Genomic DNA, 11,655 nt, shown 5'->3' on the forward strand with positions numbered 1-11,655 from the left:
CATTTCCCTTTGTTTGTATCTTGAATTCGCCTCTGAAAATGAATCTTTCTAAAAACTCCGGCACGAGTGGAGATTCTGGAAAACTCCGGTTTTGCGTTTGCGTGTAAATTGAGATAAACAGAGTTTTAGGCAGCTGATGCGCCAAAAGTGCGACCAGTGTTTACCTTTGGCTATGACGACGATCATGGAAGCGTTCAGAGTAGCAGTCGCATTTCTTCTGGTGCAAACACTTTTCATGTGTTTGCATTTGCATACACAGCTGATGTATCATGTCGATGACCAGAGACGAATGAGGGCTCGGAGGTCAGCAATTTTGCCACTTCTCCAAACTATTCGAAGACCCAGTCGCCGTCACCGCCAACATCGCCTGTTTTGGGTCCGACCCGGGCGGACTGCTGTCTGGTGGGATAATTTTGATGCCGCCCATAGGCTTGGCATAGTTATGATGGCGCTCGATGTCGTATTTATGCGGGTTGATGTAAACGAAAACCTTTTTGAAAACGATGCTTTGTGCACGATGTTATTTTGGAAAACGGAGGGAGGGAAATATTCGTTTCTTAACATACCCGGCTGTGTAAACGTAGCCTGAAGTGAAAGAGACTTCATCTCAAAGGGTCCTTGGGCGTTGCATGACAAATCGCCGGTATTTGATGAGCTGGGAAGTAGAACAGTTTGGAGAGAAACATGCAGAGGAATGTCAGAGTCGCCTCCAGTGGCTTCGCTGCTGTTTGCTCTAATAGAAAAGTCCTGCTGAAGAAGTTTTAATCTCACCTTTCATGTATATCTATCTCTATTTAACTTAAGCCTTTCAAATCTGATACATCATCATTATTGCAAAAAAAAATCAGCTAACTTAATCAGAAGTGCCCGAAAAGCAATCACACTGCACAAAGAACCAACGTGCAAGATGTTGACTCAGTGTTTTATAATGACGTTCTTTCCTCTCACACGGCGTGTGACGGTACCCGATCGTTTTAGTGATCAGAAGACTTAAACATCACATGAACCGTCCAGAACAATCTAAAACTGCTCAGACGGTAAAATCACACCCTGAAAACAAAAATTTCTTTTTGCTTTTGATCCTGACAACGTGAATTTTCTCTGATGTAATTCAAACTGAATTATCAAAATGACAAAGTATTTTCTCCTGTATCTTCTTTTCTGATCTTGTGAAGCACTTTGTGCAGCTCCGTTGTTTATTCTGGACGTTAAGCAGCCGAACTGGCTCACCACTCCATTTCAGTCTCCGGAGGACCGTCCAGGTCGGTCCGTGAGGATCAGGTAGTAAGAAAGCAAGTAGCTGCAGGTGATTCTGTCTGTCTGACATTCCAACCAACCGTGGAGAGAAGCAGCCGGCCGTCTCAAGGACAGCAAGGCTGACGCACATGAGAGAGGAAGACGATCAGGGGCCGAGGGACAGAAAGATAAAGACAGGGGGGGGACAAGTTTGGTGATGGGGACATAGAGAGAGAGGTAGTCTGAGAGCAAAGAGAGAGAGAGAGAGTACAGGAATACAATTCATCAGTCTGGCTAAATTAAGAAGATTGCTCAACGTGGTCCCCTGTGTGAATATGAAGAAATGTGCCTCTTAATGTGATTGCCAGTGGCGGCCACGCCATAACTCAAGGTTGAGGTTGGAAGATGCGAGCGTGTGCGGGTGGAGGCGGCGGTGGTGGTGGTGGTGTGGGGGATTATATGAGGACATTTACAATGTGATGATGCCAAGCGAGCATCAAGGAGAGCGGACGCAGCTTCACCTTGTCCAACGCAGAGCTGGACAGCGACACCGAGCGAACTGCTAAAGAGCACTGGAAGAAGAGCTGAAGCACAGCTGCTGTTACCATGGTTACAGCTTATTACACCTTATTACACATGCAGGCAGTGCACCATCATATTGTAAACAACAAAGAGCAAGCACCCTTGGCTGTGAGCAAAGTTGTCGACTTTTCTATTTGTCTCCCATATGTAATTATTTCTTTAGGTGCTGCCACCTATTTGCATCACGAGTTCTTATTCAATGAAATTGTTATATTCCTTCTTCTGGGTTGAAGTGCTGAATAAATCTGAGCAGAGGAATCCAGATAAACCTGAGAGTCAGCAGAGTGTTGGGGAAGGATGTGATCCATTGGGGACATCCTGCAGGAACACTGTCCATGATGCAAGTCTGCACCTTTTGAATGAAAGTCCCTGTGATGTTTGTACACTCTGTGTACCTGCAGGCTTCTCACTGTAGCCACCACAGTCTGTTCAGAACACGAGCGATAATAATATGAGGGTGTAACGTGCCAAACGCCGCAATCTGCCAGACAATATGTTCACAGAATGGTGTTTTCCATCATCAGGAATGTTCCTGTAAATAACGTAAGTGTTATATCCTCAGTTTATTCAAACGTGCACTAATGAGGTGTCTCATAACGTCCCTGTCAAAGTCACCGAATATTACACGATCAGCTTGTTCTTAGGCGTTTGTCTCTTGGACGGTCTGGTTCCTGAATTGTGTTGCAGTTTGTCTTTAATAGCACCCCAATGTCACTGATTAAAGAGAACATAGAGTGCTGTTTGAGCCTGTAGTATGGACCTGAGCGCAGCTGGAGTCATTAGTGTGGATCAAAGTTTATTATTATTTATTTTTTTATTTTTCTTCTTCCGTACGTTTTTTGCCACGATCCTACAAATCCTACAAACACAAAAATTATACCACCAGATGCAGCTCATTCAGGACATGCAAGCTATTACTTTACAGATCCTGACTATGAATACTGTACAAATGATTAAACATTTTGTACAATTTTCCCATCATAAGGATGTCTGGGAAATCCTCTCACAGACCCACTACACTTTAAACAACAGCTACGGCTGCATAACTTGTCCTACAGACTTCATTCAAATTACTACTTGTACACGAGATGTTAAACTATTAACCTTGTCCTCAACTTTACAAAATCATTTACCGTTTTTAAACAATTAAACATGAAAGTTGAGCATGTTTTACTCCACAGCAGCGGTTAGAGCGTGCCCTTCACAGTCATCTTGTTTTTAAGCTACATTACAACCAAATTATTATTAATAAAAACTGATAACAACATGAAATTAATGCCTCAGAGTCTTACGTATGGAAAAGTATTTTGAGGGTCTTCTAGCTACAATAAAGAAATAGAGTTATGCACTGCTGTGGACAGGGTCAGCAGAAAAATATAATAAAAATATATATAATCAATTCTTCTACGCCATATTAAGAATATTTTCATTGCTTAGCCTTGCTGTCAGAAAACCTTTTTAATTTGGTGCTCACTCTAGAACTTCCAACAGCTGTCTGATGGCAAAGCAAGTACAAGCAATCATTTGACATTGAGGGGCCACAGACCTCATGGTAAAGACAAATAACACGACATGTTTGGTATCAATAGATTCACTGATATCATGAAATTAATTTAACATTGGCTTCAGCACAAACTTAAAAACTGCATCAAAAGACAGTGATGTTAAAGCCAGATGATCCAACATCATCTTCAGAGGGTTCAAAGTACAAGAACTGATAATTATTCCAATATTTATGCAAATATATTTCAATACTCTTGCAGCACTGCTTGCTTGTGCATGATGGAGAAGAAATCCATTTTCAAACGGTTAGATCTCAGACATTCAAACACCTGCAGTGTTTTGCAAGATGTTTAGAGGCGCTGCCACTGGTCAGTGGACACTTGAAGAAATAATATCAAGGTAGAAATTACAAATGATATTAAAATTTTCTTGGAAAATCACACACCGCTCTAATTAGGGCCCAGCAGAAGACGCCATTGCTTTGCAACCCCATGTCTGCACTCAAGGGCCACAGGAAGCGCCAAGCTCACACTTTAAAATATTATACGAATTCATACAATATTTCAAAATATCCTACATTTCTGTCTTTTCATACAAATGTTCACAGATGCATTGGGCATTTCAGCAGAGGGCGTCCACACCGTATTAAAACAATTTCCCTACGGGGATTAATAAAGTACTTCTGATTTCTGCAGGAAATGCAATTTTTCTAGTTTTCTAGTGGGTTATTTTTCATTCTAACATTTAACATATATCACTAACATTTATATTTTAGGCCTTAACCTGAAGACCAAGTCAGCTTTTAGTATGCTAAGAATATATCCAACAGAAAAACTTTGTCAGAGTTTTTTAGCTTCTGATATAAGAAATGAATCTGAATCAATTAAAACACACAACTCTTCCCATAAGACATAAAAAATTCACAATAAAGAACGTTTAATACACTTTCCTTGTACAAACACATTGCCTTGACCTGTTCACCACACAGAACATGGATGTATGTGACGTCAAGTTTCTGAAGAGCCGTCGTGAAGCAGTGTGGTGACTCTGAGAATAATCTGGGACAAAAAAGCCTTACTGTGAGGAATTGAAACCAAAATCTTAATTTTCATATTTGATCACTGAAACGATTTCTGTTCCGAACATCTGCTGAAAATATCTGGACAAAAAATGTCACATCATCTGTTCAGCCGATTATCAAACCAAACCAAACGAACATTAGTGGCTGGTTATTCAAGTCTTCATTTTAGGGTGGTTCTCTCTTCTAAACAATGATTAGATAAACTGAAGTGATTGTGAATGAGGCATTTACAAAAAGAAATCTGGGATGAGCCTCTGCCTCGTTAGTGTATCAAATGAATCGACACAAAAGCAGCTCAGGCTGTCAGCGACCGCGAGGAGAGGACAGAGGAAACACAGCTCCAACGTTTAATGAGAATCGAGGTGATCGTGACTGGCTCGAGGTTTTGTCAAAATACGGGTAATTTAGGATCACGAGCATCCTCCAAAGGACGGGAACACACACACACTCATGTTCAACAAATGAGCAGGCAACAGTGTCTTTGGTTCTGTCCTTCATCAGTCTATTCTTAGTAGCAGTGGAGTTTTTTCTGTCTTTGTGTATTTAAACCACATGCCAAACCCAATGTGACCTTGCTAATCGGTTCAGTACAAGTTCTACAAATAAATGAGACTAATTGTCAGACTCTGTCGTCATCAGATCATTTTAGATAAAGGCAGGCAGTCCTTGTGCATGAATGACAAAACAGATGCAGGACCGAGATCATCATCAGAGCATCGTTCATCCTGACGGCCCAAAGAGTCGAGAGATGACACATAAACCAACCGAAAGGCAGCGAGATGCAACGCGTTACTGATGACATGAGCAATGCTCCGTTCTATTAACTGTCAAACAGGACACTGACGGTGGTCAGTAGCATAGTGGGTTAAGCGGCCGCCCCGTGTGTGGAGGCTATAGTCCTCGCTGCAGCTGGCCCCAATTTGAATCCTGCATCGGGACTATGAAAAAAGGCCAAAAAAAAAAATCTTTAAAAAAAAACCAGGACGTTGACACTGAAGCAGCTAAATGGAATTCAGCCATTACACCTGTGATTTTCCTACCGTGACGTCCGCAAACTGCAACTTCAGCTTCAGCACAGGCAGAATCAGCCAAAGTGATTGGGAACGTTTTCTAACCTCCTCGAGGTTTCCAAAAAAAAAAAAAAAGTGATTTATTTGTTTGTGATTTATTGTCCCAGCTCACCGGGTGCAGACAGCGCCTTGTGATTTATTGTCCCAGCTCACCGGGTGCAGACAGCGCCAATATTTCCACAAACAAAAACAAAAAACTGAAGTGAATGAAACTAAATTCTTGAGTCCATAAAGAAAGAAAAAAATGAGTTCTTCAATAACTCAACTTATACTGTGTTTTATATTATTATTATTATTATTATTATTATTATTATTATTATTATTATTATATTATTATGTTGTTGTTGTTATTATTATTATACTGTGACGCTGTCACCTCCTGCAGCACCTTTTATGGTCGTAGCCCCTCCCACCAGGTCTAATACTTAATTTTATCTTTTTTATTATAAAGCACATTTTTTAACACGTGACCGTAGCAAACATTATACCGCAGTGTGAGTTTGGTTTCTCTTCCATAGAAACAGCATTAACAAAAACACTGATTAATAAAAACAGCACGTCATCATCGTATTTAATGACGATGATGATGACGCGCTGTTTCTCCACCGGAAGCGGACAGGTACTTTGTGGCGGGCGCGTTTCCAAACACCAGGTAAGTTTTATTTAGTGTGTGCGCGCGCACATGCACACCTGAACTACAGCTGCCACGTGTGCGCGTGTGGCCGCGTTATTGTACAGTGAGGGGAAGAAGAGGTGTGTGTGTGTGTGTGTGTGTGTGTGTGTGTGTGTGTGTGTGCGTGCGTGCGCGCGCGTGTGTGTGTGTGTGTGTGTGCATGCAGAGTTTTTAACATTTCAAAGTTTTTTTTCCTTCCTGATTTCTCAAAGTACATTTTGACTTTTATGGATATAATGAGAGATTTAAACGATGTTAAGTTGAGTTTGTGAAATACTGTAAAGTGACACCAACCAAATCTATCAGAGTTTTCATGAATACTTTGATTTGAAGTTGTTTTAAATCAGTTCAGGTTCAGTTAATTAGTTTTTATTGTTTCAAATGTATGTACATGTTATTGCAAACCCAGCACTTCAGCCATGTAGACATCAGTGAGATATTCCTGCTCATGGATCAAATGATGGCATCACTGTGGCAGTTTTATTCCTGAATAGCGTTTTTTTAAAAGTCACTGAATCCTCCGATGATGAGAGATGAGAGGTGCTGTGCTGTCCATGCTGCAGAGAGACAGACCTGTGTCCTCTGAGCCGTCTTCATGTTGTAGTTGTCTTCTCACCATGTCGGATCCATGCGTCCTATAACAGACATCGATTAACTGCTCTGATATGAAAAATGCTCAGGTCCAGGCCTTTCCTCAAGTCTTCCTCTGAAGACCGTGAGAGTGGACGTGATGACCTTTAGTAATAGATAAATGTTGGTAAGACGCTGCTTTCATTAGGAGAGCGGAGCTATTGATCCGTGCTGCAGGCCTGCTGCTGAACATCGTCCGTACTCGCAAACAGAAACACACATAGCGGACTTAAACATGTGGGCAAATACACACAGAACACGTATATAACACAGGTGGTGATTTGTGCTGTCAGTCTTCGATCACTGCGGTTCTCAGTGGACCAGAACAGCTCCTGGACTGTGAGTCAATCACATCAACTATCAACTGTCTTTGCATCAAGAGACTTTTCTTTTCCTGCCGTGAACTCACCTGCAGAGCCAGAAGGTAATCAGCCTGGGTCCAAACTATATTCAGCGTGTTTGGGTCGGGTATGTTCCTGTTTTATCGCTGTAGATCTCAATCAGTCCAACCATGTGATGTGTTCTAATCACACCACAGGAGGAAGATGATGAGTGTTAGCCAGCAAGCATACGGAGATGAATGTTTATTTATTGATTCTGCAAAACCCCAGATTATGTTCAGTGTCAGTCATTTGAGAAACTGTGGTTTGATCAGGGAGAGACTGTGGCTATGACGGAGTTAAGGTTAGGGAGTAAATCCAATGCCACGTTTCCTTGGGCAAGCCAGGTTGCAGGTTGAGTCGAGTCTGTTCTTGTTCTGTTTTCCCCAAGATACTGCAGTTTGACCTTTTTATACTGCAGTATCCAGTCTGTATAAATGGAGAAGACAAGGTACCAGTACTGTCTATTATAGGCCAATTTATCTAATATGTTCAATAAACGTAATCAGACAAATAACTTAATAAAAGCTTATTATCCGGAACATCGGGAAGCATCACAAGGACCTTGACTGACAGTGTTGTCATCAGATCGCCATTCCCACTGTGCACTAGTTTAATGTTGTCATTGTGTTGTTGCTTCTTCTATACTTTAGATTTTGTGGCTTTCTTTTCGTAGAGCTTGCCATGTTGATTGAGTTGGCTTTTGTTCTGCTGGAGGTGAGAGGGGTGGAGGTGAGAGGGGTGGAGGTTAGTCGTTCAGTCGTTCTTGTTGCATCCCTACTTGGTTTGGTTTGTTATTTCAGCCATTGCCCATCTTAAAGTCCAAACACTTTTTCCTGTGTTTTATTGACCCATCCATCCACCCGAACCTCCACCATACGCAGACTTTCTTGTTATTTATACCACTGCTAAGCTGCAGTATTTAAGGACTGAACTGGCTCAAATAAACCCTTAAATTGGAAAATATCAGCATTCTGTCTCTGTGGCTGTTTGGGGCTTGGGGAAGATGAGTCTTATTCATGTTGTGTCTCGGCCCGCACTAGACGGGGCGTAACAGTTGCCACTTCAGCGTCTTGTTGTCTGTTTATATTTCTTAACCTGTCACTTCATTGGTTTTCGAACATCGTGCCAGAAGACTGCAGTTGAAAATTAGCCACCTGGCACATTTACAGAAATGTTGATTAATGTATGTTGTCCTAAATGAAATGAAACCCTAAAATCTTTACCAATCTTCCCTTAACTTTAACTTTAAAGTTGTACTTAACTTAACATAGCCAAAGCTCATGCATAGAGGTGTCAGATCATAAAACAGTTACAGGAGAGCTGCTCTGCAAGAACAAAACGCCTCTACAGAGATCAATAAAGTATCACATTAAGAACAATCACAGGCAGATGGCATCCTGCATCCTCAGTCTGAGCAACACAACCAACAAATCAATGGAATCCATTTACAGAAATACAGCCGGCGTGTTGATGGAGAAAAGTTGGTAAAAAGTTAGTCAGCAGCACATTTTCACACATTACAGTTGTTGTATTGGGGTCAACATAAATGAATCCTGATTACATCCAGTGATGTGCAACTTCTGTTTGAAAAACAACATGAATAGGAAATATAGCACTTTAAAATCATTGCCACGAGAGAAGGGACGCTCAACTTGCTTTGCCCAGGGCAGGTCAGGGGTCAGTCAATGAACAGACATTAATAATATGTATCAGAATAAACATTAGGATTCTTGATTTGGCAGCATTACTGGAACAAGCGAACACATGTCTGGCTGTAACGGTAAAAACAGCGTTGGTGTCCTTTGTGAAACGAATATTTGAGCTCGCTGTCTCTCAAAACAACAACGCGGATGTCAGCATTATTTAAATCCAAACCATTGTTTGAATAGTGGGAAATCACCATGGGCGAACTGTTTCACATCTGAAGTCAGAAAGAAACTGCTGCAGCTCATATCGCCGCTACCACTTGAAACTTGTACTAGGGGCCTTGCAACCCACCGCTTCCTACACCAGTGTCAGCACTGTGCAGGTCTTCTGAAATCGAGAATTCCTCTTGCAGCATTGAAGGTTAAGAAAGCAAAGCAAATGACGCGTAGTGGTTAGTTTGTTGCGTGCTTAATGTCTTGGGACAACACATGCACGGCCAACAATCCAGTCGAGCTACACCGTGTGCACCGGCTACCGACTGTTGTAACTGCATGTGGTCATTACATGCGTTCATCCATCATTCCCAGGTTGTGCAATGAACGCGTGCTGTACTGGACAGCTACCATTTACTAATCGGTATAAACAGTGAGAATCTTGTCGCGGACATGAGCCTTCAGTTGAGGATCATGAGGATCGTTTGATTTTAAGATGCAACAATGGCCAAAACTACAAAAGTTCTATTAAACTGAATTCACCCTGCAGCCAAAAACTGTTGGTCTGAAAAGGTTTGCACTGAACAAAGCGTCAGTGAATGAACGGTCGTTTGTTTGCAGCAGTGCATTCAAAGAAGTTTCATTTGAAAATGCGTCAAACTCAGTTTCACTGGGAGCGTTCATGCAGCCGAGCCCTCAGATACAAAATGACATTTGTTTAGGGAGGAAAGTGTGTTTGACTTTGTCGTCTGTGAATCTGAACGAGGACCTTCCAGTCACACAGCTGCTGGTCTGAGCCTCCACCATGTGCACCACCTTCTGCAGTGATGGGTCATCTTTGTGGCTCGACCCACTCCAAACGAAGACCGAAGCCAATTACTGCCTGCTGCGACTATAAATAACCACCGCAGCACTTAACTCTGCATTTACATAAAGAGCTATAATGGCCGTGTAATGGTTTAAATATTCATCATGCTTCCTTTGCATCCCACTGAATTCTAAAAAGAAAATTGTCCTGTTGGAAAGCTTTTCTGTTTCTGTGGTTGTGACCAACCAAGAAAATGGTAAAATAAAAGATGTCGTATTCCTCAGCTTCAAAATAAAATATTCAATTAAACCTTAATGAAGTTTTAGTTTTGTACAAAAACTGGGCTGTGCAGCGTGGGTGAAATAATTTTTTATTATAGATTTTTTAAAATTTTGGTTGACATATCACGATCCAAAATGTAAACAAGGTCACATGTATGTTAATAAAACTGGCTTCTACTGTTATGTATGACAGTAAACCAAACTCTTAATGTGTAAAACTTCACAGTGGAACAATAACTTAAGAAAAGCATAACATCGTAACAAAATGAGTCAAAACTCCTGTAAAACTACAGATAACTTTAATTTAGCAGTTGTTGTTTGTTCAGTGCACCATGTATGAACATTAAACTCAGACACCATGTATGAATCGTCCTTGTTAGTATTTAATATTCATCTTTTTTCCCATTATTGTTTCTTGTAGAGTCTATGGACTGAGCGTGTCGTATATGCTGTACAGATTACAAAACGCCTGAAGGAAAATTTGTGATTTCAGGTTATAAATAAAATCGACCTGACTCACGTGAAGTATTTACATTATTAATCCACCACAGGCCTGAGGTAGAAACGTTAGGATCAGCTTTCTCTTTACACTAATGAAGACATCATATCCATATTCAGAAGCCCCCCCCATATATTTATATATGTGTGTGTGTGTGTGTGTGTGTGTGTGTGTGTGTGTGTGTGTTCTTCAGTACCACTCAGCCTTGTGATTCCTTCAGTGCCTGCAGGCATTTAAATCAGAGTCACGTTCCAGCGGACACTTCGGACAAAACGGTCCTCAGGAGAAGGAGGTGTGTGTGTGTGTGTGTGTGTGTCTGTGTCTATGTGTGTGTTCTTTGAGTGTCTGTGTGTGTGTGTGTGTGTGTGTGTGTGTGTGTGTGTGTGTGTGTGTGTGTGTGTGTGTCAAAATAGAAGGTTCTACAGTAACATTAGGAAATGATGGCAGTGTAAAGCACAAAACAAACATAAATTATAAACCACGATCTACTTAAAAACAAAGCAGCAAATCTGTGATCATGAACGTGAGTTCATCCTCTGGGGAGCGGGAATGTGATCAGACTCACTGAAGACTGAAGAATTTTTCAACCCATACCAGAGGGGTAAAAAAAAAGTCCAGATCGATCCACATCGATGGTTGTTTGGTGGCAGCCTGGCCAGGAGCCACTGAGATAAGCTGATCTGGATCAGAGCTTCAGATGAACTAACTGAACTGTTATGCACGGTATGTGATGCATATTACAAAGTATTATAGATTGCACTGAAATCAACCATAGAAATCAGATATTGGACATAACAGAGAGACATTAGATCAATACAGCATTGGCTTTGATGACCCTAAAATTCAATGACCACAGGGTTCTATCCACACTTTTACAGACACAATAAAACAGAAACTGTGAAATATTCTGACATTTCTTCCAATTCAGATGATTGTTTACTCATAAAGAAATCCAAATAAAGTTTTTGGGTTACACTTCATCTGGCTAGTTTGCCTGCAGCTGGTTTATATGAGTATTTGTAATATTTCAACAGAATCTTTAAACTAAAC

This window comes from Larimichthys crocea, chromosome I (assembly GCF_000972845.2).
Source record: "Larimichthys crocea isolate SSNF chromosome I, L_crocea_2.0, whole genome shotgun sequence".
NCBI classification, from domain to species: domain Eukaryota; kingdom Metazoa; phylum Chordata; class Actinopteri; family Sciaenidae; genus Larimichthys; species Larimichthys crocea.